Source organism: Emys orbicularis, chromosome 25 (assembly GCF_028017835.1).
Source record: "Emys orbicularis isolate rEmyOrb1 chromosome 25, rEmyOrb1.hap1, whole genome shotgun sequence".
NCBI classification, from domain to species: Eukaryota; Metazoa; Chordata; order Testudines; family Emydidae; genus Emys; species Emys orbicularis.
Genome location: NC_088707.1, coordinates 8148396 through 8165576, shown reverse-complemented (window position 1 = coordinate 8165576; position 17181 = coordinate 8148396). Strand labels below are relative to the sequence as shown.

Here is a 17181-nt window from a genome sequence, read left to right as displayed (position 1 = left end):
AAAGCAGGTTCCTTGAGTGGCAGGAATTAAAACTTCTGAGGGAGAGGGGAGTTATAACATTTTAGAAACTTCTAGAAGTCACGTTAAATAGCTTAGCCATTCACATCACGGCGCTAAGAACTGGTACGTAAACAACTTCCCAGCCAAGAGCCTTGGATAATCTCCCCTTCCCAACAATAAAAAGAGGTTACAAGATAACCAAACTCGAAACCTGTCACTGGCCTAGGACAGGTGACTGCCCCACTCTGCCCATCAGAGGAGAGAGATTTTGGAATGGATAGAAACAAACCTTCCTCTGTTTGCTTTATTTAAATGGCAGCAGTTTGTGGCAGCTGAAGTATGATATATGTAAAGGCAATGGAGATGGATCAGCAGTCAAAGTGTAGGGCAGTGCGGAGAGATGCTTATTAAAAGGATTCTGCAGACATTGCAGAGAGTGATGAAGTTCTCTTCCACTGCACTATGGGTTAAACTCAGTCCTGTTGTAACTAGGAGCAACTCTTTTTAAAGTGTTTGAATAGCATCTCTCTGGCTGTGCCTGGCCCAGTCTCACCAAACAATTAATTGAAGACTTGTCTCATACAAAGCGCTAGGAGCACTGAGTGCTGAAAGCCAAAGCAGCAACAACGTATATTTATACAGTGCCCTTCATCCCAGAAAAGCCCAAAACATGATGTCCATTCTGCACACAGGGACCAAATGTCCATCACTGAAAGGCCTCTTGAATGTAGCAATTCTTTAATAGGACCCAGCATCACTAATGTTCCGGACAGGAAGCGAAGGCTGCCACAGCCAATTCAAGCTGCAGAGGAAATGTAAGGAGGCAGAACACAATTACCCAAGGTGGAATTTGGCTAGGATACTAAGATCAACATCCCAGCTCTTGTGAAAAGTGGCAGGAAATCATGGCTAGAAGTCAGCAGGTACTTGATTTTGTGTGTCATCAAACAAATGGCACCATCAGCAGCAAAATGCACCCTAATTTCATGCTGGGGCATTGTTTCGAGTGCCATCTATGGAATAAACACTACTTTTAGATACTTTCAGGTATGTAAAAGGGTGTCATAAGGAGGAGGGAGAAAACTTGTTCACCTTAGCCTCTAAGGATAGAACAAGAAGCAATGGGCTTAAACTGCAGCAAGGGAGGTCTAGGTTGGACATTAGGAAAAAGTTCCTAACTGTCAGGGTGGTTAAACACTGGAATAAATTGCCTAGGGAGGTTGTGGAATCTCCATCTCTGGAGATATTTAAGAGTAGGTTAGATAAATGTCTATCAGGGATGGTCTAGACAGTATTTGGTCCTGCCATGCGGGCAGGGGACTGGACTCGATGACCTCTAGAGGTCCCTTCCAGTCCTAGAATCTCTGAATCTATGAATACTTCCAGTACACTTTGGGGTCTTCTATCCAACTATGAACCTGGCCTGACCTTCCTTAATTTGTGAGATCTCATGGGATTATAGTTCAAGATGCTGTGTCTGCAAACCAAAGAGGACTGCAGACTTTCTACTGTGCTTTAGGTCATTAACTTACTATCAAGATAACCAGGGGAGATTACAAAAGAAAATTAATGCACCATGGAGAACCCAATATGTAGGGATAGTTTATTTGTCTGTCAGAACGTTCTCAACATCGTGGAAAATATTCTGCATTAACAGCATAGAGTTTAACTGCACAAGTCTCAGAGAGGGAGGATGGCCCAGTGGGTAGGGCACGAGCCTGGGACTGGAGAGATATGGGCTCAATTCCCTGCTCTGCCACAAGCTGCCTGCGTGACCTTGGGCACATCACTTAGCCTCTCTGTGCCTCAGTTCCCCCGTCTGTGTAATGGGGATAACAGCACTACCCAGCCTCACAGGGGTATAGTGAGGATAAATACATTAAAGATTATGAGACGCTCAGATACCATAGTTAAGGAGGGCAGATAAGTACCTATAGATAGAAACCAATATACATTGAATGAGGCAGTATTCCATATGATGCCCAAAGGTTGACTAAAAATATAATATTTTCATATGAAGCCAACATTAGTCACACACGTGCACAATGCCACCCACCTTCTTTTGGAATGAAGCAGATTATAAAAGTAATAGAATTGGTGTTTTTTAAATAAACTTCTGAGCATGCACCCTGCCATTTTCGACTCTCACAGCTCTGCCAATCAAAATCCAGGTTTGACGAAAACATTCAAAGGCGTTTCTCAATAAAATTTTCTACCCTCATGCATCAGTGCTAGAGCTTTTCAAATGAAAATAGTTACGTATTCTTTCCACACTCATTCACAACCACCAGCTCCAATTGTTTTGCTGAAACTTGTCCAAAACGTTACCCTCTGGCACAGATCCAGCCCAGAATATGTCAGCCCAATAGCCTGTATTTTTGGAATGTTATGAGTGACTGAAAAGAGGGAGTTATAACGGAAACACTTGAGCATTTGAGAAGTTATAGCTGTAAAAATGGAAACAAACTGCAAATGATGGAATGAAGCTTTTGGAAAAATAACTGGTGTGATTACAAAACTAAACACCAAATGAGTCCACAACAGTTGTCAGGTCCGGTGTATCACGCTGGGCACCATCCCAACTGGGGGTCTTGTGTCAGATCGTGCAAATCATAAACTGGACTCTTTGGCCCTGAACAAACTCACGAGCTGTAAACCCACGTTTGCGTTATGTAGAGACAAAGCATCAGCACAGGTAGGATTGGGCTATAATGTTTTATCCTAAGGCTGCACTAAATTATATTTCTCTTACCTCAATGAGAACTATTGTGTGTTTGTAATACCAGAGCAAGCTACGGGAAGTGAAAGCACATTATTTTATCACTACACACCCAGTTATCCACTTCTGGAAAATGCAGGTTTATTAACAACTGGTACACTCTGTTGGCAAGATCATCCTGTACTGGATAAAATGACCTGTAATCTTTTCCATCTGTAACATCTTTGATTCTATGAATAGGAAAATAGGGGTTATAATAAACACAGACTTCACTACTGCAGCACTGACTGATGCCACTATAGCAATCCTTCCTCTCCTCCTCCTCCCTGCAACCAATCCTAATCCTTGAGAAGGATTACCAAGAAAGAACACTCATAATCCAACATATGGGAATGTTTATCTCCAGATGTGTCAGGCTGGGGGAATTACTGCAAGGAGTTGGTATTTTTTAATACTTAAAATCTTCTTGCTCACGATCATCCTAGTTTTCACCTGACAGGCAATTTGGCCCCTACTTATCTGTGATTATATTTTACCTACCACAGAGTACCATGATAGTCTCAATTGAGCAATCAGTTTAAACGCAGACACATGGCAATAATATGCAAATATGGCATTAAATAGCCATGCATGAAAACCTGATTGCAGAGCGCTGTGCCGACAACAGTGCTAAGTGACGGCCCCAGAGACTAACCTCAATTCTTTACATGTACAGTGCAGGCGCGGACTGGGAAGCAGCAGGCCGAGTTTTCCCACCCTGCTCAGCGTCTCAGTAGTGAACAAATGTGACAGATGTTAGTTATGTTGCTTAATGCACTACTGGAAGGCACTCAGATACTATGGTGATAAGTGCAGTATAAAAACCTACATAGCATTAATAAATTCATAGATTCCAAAGCCAGAACGGACCACTGTGATCATCTAGTCTGACCTCCTCTAGAACACGGGCCACAGAACTTCCCCAAAATCATTCCTAGAGCAGAGCTTTTAGAACATCCAACCTTGATTAAAAAATTGTCAGTGATGGAGAATCCTCTACCAGCCTCGGCAAATTATTTCAATGGTTAATTACTCTCTCTGTTAAAAATTGACACCTTATTTCCAGTCTGAGTTTGTCTAGTTTCAACTTCCAACCACTGGATCATGTTCTACCTTTCTCTGTTAGACGGAAGAGACCATTATTAAATATTTGTTCCGCACGGGGGGAGGGATAGCTCAGTGGTTTGAGCACTGGCCTACTAAACCCAGAGTTTTGAGTTCAACCCTTAAGGGGGCCATTTAGGGATATGAGGCAAAAATTGGTTGGATGATTTAATTGGGGATTGGTCCTGCTTTGAGCAGGGGGCTGGACTAGATGATCTCCTGAGGTCCCTTCCAACCCTGATATTCTATGTAGGTACTCACACACTGTAATCAAATCATCATGGCCTATATTCTTATTCCTAGATGTAAAAAGCAACAGAGAGTCCTGTGGCACCTTTAAGACTAACAGATGTATTGGAGCATAAGCTTTCGCATGCGTCTGACGAAGTGGGTATTCACCCACAAAAGCTTATGCTCCAATACATCTGTTAGTCTTAAAGGTGCCACAGGACTCTCTGTTGCTTTTTACAGATCCAGACTAACACGGCTACCCCTCTGATACTTGGTTCCTAGATGTGTACATTTTAGGGTGACCAGATAGCTACTGTGAAAAAACAGGACTGGGAGTGGGGGGAAAATAGGCGTCTATATAAGAAAAAGTCCAAAAAAACAGGACTGTCCCTATAAAAACGGGACATCTGGTCATCCTAGAACATTTACATGTAGCCACATTAAAATGCATATTGCTTGCTGGCACCCATCTTACCACAAGATCCAGACCGCTCTGAATCAGCGACCTGCCCTCTTCATTATTTACCATTCCCCCAATTTGTGTGTCATCTCCAAACTTTACCAGTGATGATTTTATGTTTTCTTCCAGGTCATTAATAAAAATGTTCAATAGTGTAGGACCAAGACTTGATCCCTGCAGGACCCCACTAGGAACACACCCACTCGCTGATGATTCCCCATTTACAATAAGGGAACAAGGAGTTCAATCTCCATGAATGGCTATTTTTATGCATGGTCCATTTAACCCTCCACCTCTGTATACTGAGGCTGCCAACAAGGGATGTGGACAACTAGTAATTGGATGGAAACCACCAGTTAAAATTTTCACAAGCCTAAGATTTTAAGTTCAAACTAAAACAAAGACAACGAAATGTAGACTATTCTCTGCTACGTTCACTCTGGAGAGAAGGAAATTATTTGTAATAAAGGCTATCACAATTAGACTGCAGAAGACAGGTGAATCAGTAACCACGTATGTTTCAAGAGTCCATGGAGACAGGTAACAATTGCCATATCAAAGTTAATCTATCAGATTCACTATACACGTATGTGTTATTGCCATACTCACGTCTGTGAGCCTCAGACACAGAAACAGAGAACCGTTTTTCTGGACAATAGATCATGTCCATTTGGTAAGATAGAATGAACAACATGGAAGATTGGTTACCGTTTCAAACTTAATTTGGACCATTGATCTACAGGAGATTAATGATCCCTACATTATAACAACATTAAAGCTGCCTCTAATCTCTGACAAAGAATATATTTCACTCCCAACAGGCTGAATAAAAACCTGACCCTTGGTGCTGCACGATGTACGCTAACGTTCAGTAATAAATTTTATACTCCCATAGATGATTTTTTAAATGTATCTCTGCCAAGTGCCAATATTTGATGTGAGCGGGCAATAATCCGGGTTATTCACCTGGATGCATTTACTGGGGCAGTGTTATTTGCATACTGTTAAATCATGCATAAATCATGGCCAGCTGTACGAAGTCACAGAATCTTCACTGTGCTCTGGAATGCAGACTCCTTGATTCAGCAAAGTGGGCTGACTTTTCTTTGCCACACTTTACAGAAGTGGACTGAAAAGGAAGCCTACTGCAGTGGGTGGGACAACGAATCCGCCAACCTTCCTTTACTGGGCTACCACAACCCAGAGTGCACTTCTCAACAGGCTAGCCAATGGTGAAGAAAAAGAAAAAAAACAACAACAACAAGAAAACCTATACACCCACACCCCTCACACTCTGACTTTTTAGGGCAGATGGTGAAAATTTTTAGAAGCCAGGGGTTGCATCACCAAAAATCAGAGATGGGACAAAACTCATGGAAGGAGCTTTGAACTCCACTACAGCGAAGAACTCAGTATTACATATCCACCCACTTCCACTTCAACAGATCATCTACAGGATCTGGACTCAGCACTCCGTTTGAAAAGGCTGAATTCAAACAATGAATTTTTAAAACTCAAGGCAGAAAAACCTTTTTCTTCTGATGAATTCCCCTAGAACTGGGATATAGGAACTTATCCTCCGAGGTTTACACTGCCAGGGTCATTTTTCTGGGGTAACTAGGCCAACTACTGAACAATGGAAACAACCGAAAAGTATCGTCTGTCTATGGTAAAATCTACCAGTGGACCACAACAACGTTGGCCTCGACCACCATTACCTGCTCTGTGCTACAGTGCTAAATTAACAGCAGGAAAATGAAAGCTTTTCCTCACCTTCACTGTACATTACAAATGCAGTCATTGGTGATATTTTATTTGGGGGGGAATGGAGGAGTTTATTTTATTCCAGAATTTTTCCTTTTGAAATGTTTTTTTTCCCACACCGCTGAGCGACAGAAGTTTTGCTGACATAGAACCATAGAATATCAGGGTTGGAAGGGACCTCAGGAGGTCATCTAGTCCAAACCCCCTGCTCAAAGCAGGACCAATCCCAACTAAATCCACCACATAAGTGGTAGTGTAGATCTGGCCATAGTAGCCACAAACCTGAATGTGGCTGTGCAAGAGAAGAGCACCTACTCTGTCCTCAGGAGAGTGCCCAGACTCCATGTGAGTGTTCAAACCCACCCTTTCATTTGTAACCTGCTAATCACCACCCGTTTTATTAACTCCAATACAACAAAGCATAAACCTGTGCCTAAGATTGGCTGTTTCTAGGGTTTCTCTCCAGGATCTTATCTATCCCAGCTCCTTCTGACCAAAAGAGACGCTCCCATCAGCCCCTTTCCATCCCAAATTGATATATTTGGAGCCACCACTTATAACGGCAGAACTCAGCAGTGGTAGCTTTGAATCTGAACACCGGGCTTTTTTGTGGGGAGGAGGGATAGCTCAGTGGTTTGAGCATTGGCCTGCTAAACCCAGGGTTGTGAGTTCAATCCTTGAGGGGGCCACTTAAGGATCTGGGGCAAAAAATCAGTACTTGGTCCTGCTAGTGAAGGCAGGGGGCTGGACTCAATGACCTTTCAAGGTCTCTTCCAGTTCTAGATTAATTAATGGAGATATCCTATTTATTTAAATAGGATTTCCGAGGGAATAGGTTCTATCTGAATTATTAAGTTAAACTGAATGGCAGTGTCATGAATTAAAGTCAGCCTGAAAAGCGGTTCATAATTCACAAGCAACTTCCTTTTCATCGCCTTTGTACACTTTTCAGAAAAGTGTTTCCAAGGAACTGTCAGATAAGTGAACAACTGCCTCATTAATTGTAGGCACTAGTGAACAGATCTCTTGATCCTCCTTGTAATCTATCTTGTCAAGGGACTAGAACAGCTATGAAGATTCAGAGAAAGATGAATTCATTTCAAAGGAGTAGGGAGATGTTCAAAAGGGAAATGAAAACCAAAAGTGCTTTAAAGAGATACTGTCATGGTGTTTTTCTTCGTTTTTTAAAAATCATTTTTCTTCCTTATTATTGTTTAATAACCCCTCAGACTTTTGAAGCTTAGTTTTCCTTGGTGATGGAAGGCAAAACTTTCATGGATGAATGCACACCGGTTTTGGTTGGTTACTTTAGGGTCACTCAGGAGCGCTGCACGCTTTGCAATACCGATTATTTAGTTTTGCTGGCTTGTAAGAGCTGGGTTGCACTAACCGGCTTTAGTGCCGCACTGCTTGTGTATGTTTGTGCGCACCTATTTCTGATCTTAGGGTCACCCATGAGCAAGACAGTTGGGACCTTCCCAAAGCAGTTAATCATTTTAACTCTGGGGCGAGGATGGACCCATCATTCAATTACTGCATATTGCACTCTTCTGCCAAGGGCACGACCACAAGCCTAGTATACATTTCACAGCGGCGTGGGCAGAAATTCAGAGGTAGCCTTGCAAACCACTAAAGAGGTTTCCCTTCTCTCTGCACCTACTAAACAGATATAGAAGAAATTAGAGTTGAGGTCTAGATGGCAATGAAGTGCCAAGTAGTCAGTGTTTTCAAGAATTATCTAAACAGAATTTGCCATTTCCAATCAGCTTATACCTGGTTCAGCAGGATAGCTCAGTGGTTTGAGCATTGGCCTGCTAAAGCCAGGGTTGTGAGCTCAATCCTTGAGGGAGCCAGTTAGGGATCTGGGGCAAAAATCTGTCTGGGATTGGTCCTGCTTTGAGCAGGGGGGGTTGGACTAGATGACCTCCGGAGATCCCTTCCAACCTTGATATTCTATGATCCTACTTCAGGACTCGATTTACTCAGTCGCGACTGACAATCCATGGGTCAAGACAGCAAAAGTAGGCGGACTCAGATGATGTCAAACTGACTGGAAAAATGTAGCATTACACTCCTGAAAGTTCTTCCCTCTCCACACAAGAGAAGACCACAGATATGGCGCTCTCTAGATAATGAGAAATTGTTGTAAATTACTTAAGGCAAATAGTTCAGATACTTTGCACTAGGACAATAATAATATGATATAGCACTTTTTATCAGTAGATCCTCAGTTTACAGGTTGGGAAGCTGAGGCACAGGGCAGTGAAGTGACTTGCCCAGGGTCATCCAGCAAGCAAGTGGCAGAGCCAGAAAAAGAACCCAGGTATCCTGAGTTCCAATCCAGTGCTCCATCCACTAGACCATGCTTCCTTAACAGGGTGAGCAATTAAATATGCTGTTATTTCATGTCTTCGCAATGTTACTAAATTAGTTAAATATCTACCAATGCCCAGTTACAAACCTGAGCCATAATTCAGTCCATTCTTCTCCTATGGATTGCACATTGATCTGGTGGTATTCAGTAAACATATGCACTGATGATCAAGTAACAGCTTCGCATATTTTTTCATACAAGGCATATGATCACTCAGCCTAGGAAACGTAATTAGGAAGTATGCTTTTAACAGGGATAATGTGATTCAGCTTTGTGTCTTGCAGGGTTCTGAAATACACTGTCTAGAAATGGATAATTTTGATCCTCTTCCCTGTACTGATGCTATCAGAAGACAAGCCCGCGCCGCTTCCCGCAGTCCCCATTGGCCTGGAGCAGCGAACCGTGGCCACTGGGAGCCGTGATCGGCCAAACCTGTGGACGCGGCAGGTAAACAAACCGGCCCGGCCCGCCAGGGGCTTTCCCTGCACAAGCGGCGGAACAAGTTTGGGAACCACTGCTCTAAAGGTTGTGGTGCATCTGATGTATATCTGTAATGTTCTTTGCATATCTAGCACATGCCAAATTTTCCTCTTTGGATATTTGGGATTTGCAAAGAATGATGTGTGAACGGTGGAATTTATATGGAGCATGAAAGCTGGGTCTATCCTCAGGACAACATTGCTGGAGTGATTGAAAATGCTCTGTGTTCTGACACCCTTCTTGCCAACGTGATGACTGTAAGGAACAACACTTAGGGAGACTTTTTACAAAGATTTAAAGGGAGGTTTGCATTAGTGCAGTCAGAAGTAAATTTCTGGGTTCAGGTCCTGTAGACCTGTCACACACACAGATTCCTCAAGACTAAGCTACTCAAATTGGGTTTCAAAACTACTTCCAGTTTTGACTAGTACTCATGATGCCCGTTATAGCAAAGGCATATAATTCTCAGGGAGCTCACTTTGAGGCTATTCTGGAAGAAGTCTAGTACCAGTGGGATTTTTGGTGATACATTCCGGGTGCCAGTGCTTGAACTGCAGCCAGAGAATGGAGTAGGATTTATTGGTGGATATTTTTCTTGAGGCCAAAAGACTGGAGAGATTAATAAATGTTACTTGACTTGAGCATTTATGTTCAAAAACCATGCAGCTAAGCGCAGTGTGTTTGGTTCTGAATGCAGGATGAGCCCTTGAGAAAGGGAGTATTTTCTGAATAGAAGGGTTAGTGATAGGGCTGTCACCAGATCTACAAGTTCTAAAAAGCCAAAGTGAAGGTCCTTTGTGCTCCATCACAGGTTTGACCTAAATTTTGCAATAAGGGGCTGGATTCTGCAGTGCTCCAGTGCATCAGACAGGAAATTCTGAGGGAGTTCCAGATACGTTTTTAAAAAACAGAGGCTTTTCTTGAATTAAATATGAAAATGAGTAAACAGCACAGTAGTCCTTAATCTCCTTCAGAATTGTGTAGAATCTCGCCTCAACTACAAGACAGAGAGCATGAGATGTGCCAGCTAATTGTCAAGTACTGGGCCTTGCATCAGCAGAGCCAGAACTCATGGGAGTCAGGTGCTAGGAAGGAGGAATTCCATGCAAAGGTTTGTATTCTATAGCGTAAAAAGCATCTGAAAGATCACGGAGTCCAGCATGGTCTACAAAATAAAACTGTTTATTAACATAGGCAAAAGCTGGAGATAGAAAGAATGGTCTGCCAGCTATATTTAAGCTAAAAGAACGGATTAGGGATCTCCCAGCTTTCCGGTAATGTAAAAAAAAAAAAAAAAATTTTTTTTGCTACAGCAACAAATCGAGATAATGCTAGAAACAGAAGGAAGTGTCTATAACTGAAGTCCCTGGTTAACTGCTCAGTGTGGTTAGTTTTAAAGGGGCTAGGTCGTCACCGGCTTTTCAGGGGCTCAGCTGGAAGTGTGCTTAATAAACTCAGCTAAGCTTCACGCTCATGGCTGCCATGACCTATTGGGCCTTTATTGTCCTGATCAGATCAGGCTGGACCCTGAACATCCTGCAGTGTGAACCTCAGGTCTCTTTTGCTGCCTAAGTAGGGTGTCATTTTCCTTCTCTGACTTTATTTCACCTCATACCAATCTCTCTCTTTTTCCCTTCTGTCTAACTGAGCCTGGGTTAACCAGCCAAGACAAAGCCACCTTTTGTAACACTGCTGAAATTTAAAAAAAAAAAAAAAAAAAAGGCAAACTACAAACAATGCTCGTAGCCAAACGCTGGGAAAGTTTGCCAGGTCTCAGAGTAGCTAATAAAGACCATGTACTATGCCTGTACTTTCCCAGCAGTTAGTTGTAATTAACAAAGGCAGAACTATTTTTTTTCTTCTATCTTTGCCATTTCAGTCTCCCTTTGTGTGGGTTTTAAAAGTTCTGCCTTGTTTTAAAGGGAACAAGATTACACTTCAACAACAATCCAATACCATCTAAAACTGGCTCTTCCCCTTCCTCCCCCCCAAAAGGGGGGGGGGGACCTTTAATATCATCTTTAACACCATCTAGGAGACTGATGAGCAGGAATATAGGGAATACGAATACGGAAAATTGTTAAAATGAAAGCTTTACCTTATGTATCAAATGCTTTAACTATTCTTTCTTCTTTTCCTATGTGTTTAATACGAGAGTTTTAATGGTGATTGTTACAATGGGAATGAAACAAACAACTTGATATAAAACTCCAAACCATGCTTTTCAAGTGCCTCCGGATTAAGGAACTGATCAGCAGGGCTTATTTGGCAGCAGAAAAGGAAGAACTGGAATCTTTTAAAGCTCACTGTTTGTTCAGTTGGCTTTTCACGAGCAGAAAGAAGGGATGCCCCTTTTGAGGAGATTTGCTACTTCTGTCCACATTTTTACAGAACAGGCTTGCAGTTGTGGCCTTTGCAGGCAACAGTGGAATGAGTGTGTGTGCGTGTGTGTCAGAAGACAAAGAACTAACATAAGGAGCGTCCCCACACACGCACACTAAAATTATCAATTACTTTGGAAGGTCCCAAGCAATTGGACTAGCAGAGAAGGTCAAAAGGAGAGGCTGAAGTTTTCCTTACCTGTTTTCTTCAAGCTCTCTCTCAGTCTAAACCCCCTTCCCTAGAAGATGTGGGCATCTATTTTACTGCTGCAAATCTCAACGCAGAGTCGCTCTATGCTCAGGTTGCCACTATCACTAATGTTATTCAGTGATAGTCACTAATGCACAGTGTCAGGTTAATATTTCTTTGATACTGCTTTTGAAACATTCAGCTGATGGCTGAGAGACGGCTGGACTCTCATATGTGAGGGTATGACAAAGGCTTAGCATTCTGGCTCCACCTGTTGCCTGGAAGAATTTTTCACTCAAGCTTCTGGCCTGCTATAGAAAGTCTGAGAAAGAATATTAACAGGTAAGGAAAAAACTCCCCTTTGTACACAAACAAAGGGAGAAGGATTTTCACTAGTTTTGAAAATATTTGAAGTTGAAGGACCAGATCTTAGAATTCACCCACATTTTGCATAGTCAGTTAAAAGCACGCAACCCCACAAGCTGTTTTAAATTTAACTACACAGAAGTACATGGCAAGGTCTTTGTGTTAGCCACAACATATAGTATTTACATCTGAGTATTATAGTATATACATATACATCTGAGCACTATATTACATATAGTATTTACATACAATATTTCTTCAACTTTCTGAACCTTGGTATAAAAACCAAGCTCAGAACTGATTCTCTCACTCACATTCATTTCACATCCAACCTTAATGCCTACCTCATCCTGCTGCGTAATAATTAACATGAAGTAGGTCTATAATTTCCCCCAGTGCAATCCTGAACTCAGAACTGGCAGTGGAACACAAAGGGTACGTCTTCACAACCCACCGTATCGGCAGGTAGCAATCGATTTATCCGGGATCGATATATCGCGTCTTAAATCGATCCCCGAACGCGCTCACTGTCGACTCCGGAACTCCACCAGAGCGAGCGGCGGTAGCGCAGTCGACGGGGGAGCCGCGGCCGTCGATCCCGCGCCGTGTGGACCCCAGGTAATTCGATCCAAGATACTTGGACTTCAGCTACGCTATTCGCATAGCTGAAGTTGCGTATCTTGGATCGATCCTCCCCCTCCCCCCCCCCCAGTGTAGACCAGCCCAAAGACTGTTTCGTTACTCAGCACTGCCCAATACTGCCTCCACCCAACTACTTACGCATTCTCAGGAACATTTTTTATCAGAAAACAAATCACTCCCACCCGGTAACCTGCAATTGACACTAGACGTGGGAACATTTTGGCTCCCCACGACTTAACTGTCTGAATGTCGTAGCAACTCTATGATGTCCAAGTGCAGTGATAACTTTCAGCTATAATCTGGACCTTGGTTAATTCTCAATCTGTAGGTGTCCTTGAAAGAGTTGAATGAAGGACTGCACTAGGAGATTTTAAATTGGAAGCAATACTCATTGGGAGTGTACTTAAATTTGTAATGTGTGCATAAGTACGCACACACGGCAACCTGTTGCTTCCAACATCCCCGGCCAGGTTATTCTCGTAACCCAATCTCTACCTCAGGCAAAACCCATTAGCACATATGCCAGAATCACTATTATAGCACAAGTATCAGAGGGGTAGTCGTGTTAATCTGGATCTGTAAAAAAACAACTGAGAGTCCTGTGGCACCTTTAAGACTAACAGATGTATTGGCGCATAAGCTTTCGTGGGTGAATACCCACTTCGTCAGACGCATTCACCCACGAAAGCTTATGCTCCAATACATCTGTTAGTCTTAAAGGTGCCACAGGACTCTCTGTTGCTTATTTTAGCTCAGGGGTTCTCAAACTGGGGGTCAGGACCCCTCAGGGAGTCGTGAGGTTATTACATGGGGAGTTGCACGCTGTCAACCTCCACCCCAAACCCCGCTTGCCTCCACCATTTATAATGGTGTTAAATATATTAAAAAGTGTGTTTAATTTATTGGGGGGGGGTCGCACTCAGAGGCTTACTGTGTGAAAGGGGTCGCCAGTAAAAAAAGTTTGAGGCCCACTGTATAGCACTGCCATTAAATAGAGGGTCAAATTTATCCTAGATGTAATTCTACTGGAGTGACACCAGGATGAATCTAGCACACAGAGATCTAGCGAGATGGCAATCAAAGGCTTTGCCTGATGCCACAAGAAATCTTGTCCCAAAATACAAAGATATAGACCACAGTGTATATTTGTACCCTCCTGACTGTAAGCCTGAAAGCAGGGCCGTCCTTACCCATACGCAAAGTACGCAGCTGTGTAGGGCACCAGGAAATTTGGGGCACCACATTTCCTAGTGCCCTGCGCAGCTGTGCGCTGCTCCAGCCCCTGCTCCATCTCTTCCCCAGGGCCCCCACCCCTGCTCCGCCCCAGCCCTGCCTCTTCCCGCCCCCACTCCCCTGAGCTCTGCAGCATGGCTGGGCCTGCACTCATCAGTGGTGGGAAGTGCAGACCCAACCCCAGCCGCGCTGCCGGTGAGTGCCAGGGGGTGGTTCCCCCTGCCCCCCAAGCCAGCCCCCCCCCATGCAGAGGCCTGGGGACAACCCCCACATACACCCTGTGGGGGGAGGGGCTGCGTAGGGCCCCAGAATAGCTAGGAACGGCCCTGCCTGAAAGTGCTGCTTTACACACTGATATCCTTATATCCTGTAAGGAACAATCCAACACGGACCAGGGAAGAGAAAGAGACCAAATTGCTCAGACCGCCGTTATGATGGGAGGCCACATAACTAACCTAGACAGACAGACAAACAGACTCCACTCCTGCAAACTCTTAGGCAGGTGTTTAAACATGTGAGTAGAACTATTGTTTTCAAAGGGACTAGTAGGTCACATGCTAAAAGTTAAGCATGAGTCTGCAGCATCAGGCTCTATATGAGCTAATGTGTCTTCCTCTCCGACATCGGATTCTATGAATGCCAGAGTATGCAAATCACTGTTTAGGATTAGTATGCGTAGCTCCCCAGCTAAAGATTTACCCTGACCATCTCGATCATTAGGACAGCTCATGTACATCATACAAAAATTAATGTTATTGTGGAAAAAAAAAATCCTTCCAACCTGCCTCCGGGATGTTTATGACTGAAGACATTCAGAATGACACGACAGCGTTCTGCTTCAGCAAAAGCCTATTTTACCTTAGCTTGCAAATCACACAGGCAGGAAGAAGAAATTGCTTTTCTAAGGGATTATTTTGCCTAAAGAAACAAAAAGAGACATCCATCCACGCAAACTGATGGCTGCTGTTTTCTTCCCTATTCGTCATGTGGAGTCATTATCAAGGATGTCCCTCTTATGACTCCCTAAGATAAGTAGCCTAATAACATTCACCAATACAAGGAGTCCCATCAGGTCTCATCTGGTCTGAGGATATTTGCAATCTAGCAAGACCAGGCATTCTAGCAAGACCAGGAGTTTTCTTGTTTGTGGTTATTGCCATTTCCTTATTAACCTACGTTCAGAAACGAGCTGTGAGTGCTCATTTCACGCTTGACGTAAAACCCACTACACCAGGAGAACTGGATTTGCACTGTCGCTACAACTATTCTTGAGCGCTAGTTCAAGCCCAGCCAGCCCAAGTCTGTCAAGCCAGGGTCGGAGGCTCACTCCAAAATGCCATGTAGACACATCCTTGGAGACTTGGTCAAGCACAACCTGGCTCTCCAATGCCGGTCCCTGTTGTTGGTAGCCATACAAAAATCAGCCGTGCACCTTTTTCCTGAAGGGCAGGCCAGCATGCGACTGGCTGAAAAATGCCTCCAAACACGTTGTTTAGAGACATCATGAGATGCCAACAAGCCAACCCATGGATGACTCCAAGCAAGCAAGCGTTAAAACATAGGAGCTAGCTGACAAGGGAGAGAGTTTGCGGCGGGTTTGAGCCGCAGCCCAAATGCCCCAATTCTCAGGAGTGTAACTTTTATAAGAAGCAGGAGTAAACTAAAGCCCGGAGCACTGAATATGCAACTTGCGACTTTTTAGTGGGCATTACCCCTTGAAAGCAGCCCTGCTATTAGTCTTTATGCTTACACTACAGGGAGTTGTCTCCACTTGACAGTACTGTTACGCAGCATTGCTGTGTGCTATTGGCCACATCGGACACCAGAGATGGCTGCATTTGAGACAGGCAAAAGCTACTCCATGTAAAATCTGTAGAGAGTTTTGGGGCAAAGGGGAGAATTTTCTCTTTCTTCAAAGTCTTCTATACCAGCAAGTTCTCAACCAGGGGTCCGGAACCCCCTAGGGGCCTCGAGCAGGTTTCAGGGCGTCCACCAAGCATGACCAGTGTTAGACTCACTGGGGCCCACGGCAGAAAGCCAAAGCCCCACTGCATGGGGCTGACGCCTGGGGCCCTGAGCCCTGTCACCCGGGGCTAAGCTGAAGCCTGAGCAAGGTAGCTTCCTGGGGGCCCCTGTGGCACGGGGCCCCAGGCAAGTGCCCTGCTTGCTACCCCCTAACACCGGCCCTGCCTTTTATATGCAGAAAATCAGTTATTGGGGCACAAGTGGCCTGTGGAGTTTTTATAGCAGGGGGGAGGAGCGGGAAAGAGAGCTCAGAAGGAAAAAGGCTGAGAACCCCTGTTCTATACCAGCCCAGATGCAGGCAGCGCCACCTGCTGGAGATGAACAACTGAAGGCTGAGAGAGGTCATCCTTTATATGAGGATATGACATCCAAAGTCCTAGCGTTGATCTCCATCTGCTGGTTGGGAGGAGCTATAGCCCACACATCTGGAACGCTACAGAACGAGCTACTGAAATGCAAGGTGCTTGCTAGAGTGGGCCAGGAATGTTTCCATTAAACGTTCTTTTGATGGAAAATGCTGATTCAGCAAAACCCCAAGAGTTTGGGCAGGCATGATCCGTTTCAACTGAACTTTAATCAAGAAGGTTTCTCGGGTCCAGAATAGAATTCCTGCTCAAAATCAGAGACAGCCCCAGAACAGACAATAGCCTGGGATTAGCGCACTCATCTGGGAGTCCAGCTTCCACTCCCTGCTCTGAAGCAGGCACAGTAGGGACCAGAACCTGGGGCTCCCACATCCCACGTGAGTGCCCTAACCACAAGGCTATTGGCGGTGGATTGGGCTCCTCCCACCTCGTCTTTTTTTAGATTCATAGATTCTAGGACTGGAAGGGACCTCGAGAGGTCATCGAGTCCAGTCCCCTGCCCGCAAGGTTTGAAAGGTCTCAGTTTTGTCCTGATGTGCAAAGGGGAAACAAAAATGCAATTCTCAAAAATTTTCACAGGATGGGAAAACTGTTTCCCACCTAGCTCTAGTGCAGTGGTCCCCTAACTGTGGGGCATGCCCCACTAGCAGGGTGTGGCAGAACATCGGGGGGGGGGCACGGCAGGGCCTGGGCCAGTCCCCATGGGGGGCAGGGAGGAAGTACCACCCATCCCTGCTCTGACTCCAGCTCTGCTCGCGGCCGTGGCTCCAGCCCTCGCTGGGCCCAGCCGTTACTCTGCTCCGGCCTG

General features: G+C 44.4%; 1 protein-coding gene across 2 annotated transcripts in view; it reads right to left on the bottom strand.

Annotated features, from left to right (window-relative positions):
• The window catches only part of LOC135894441 (microtubule-associated protein tau-like), an 85308-nt gene that overhangs the window by 49630 nt on the left and 18497 nt on the right, over window positions 1-17181 (bottom strand). The window lies entirely within an intron of this gene.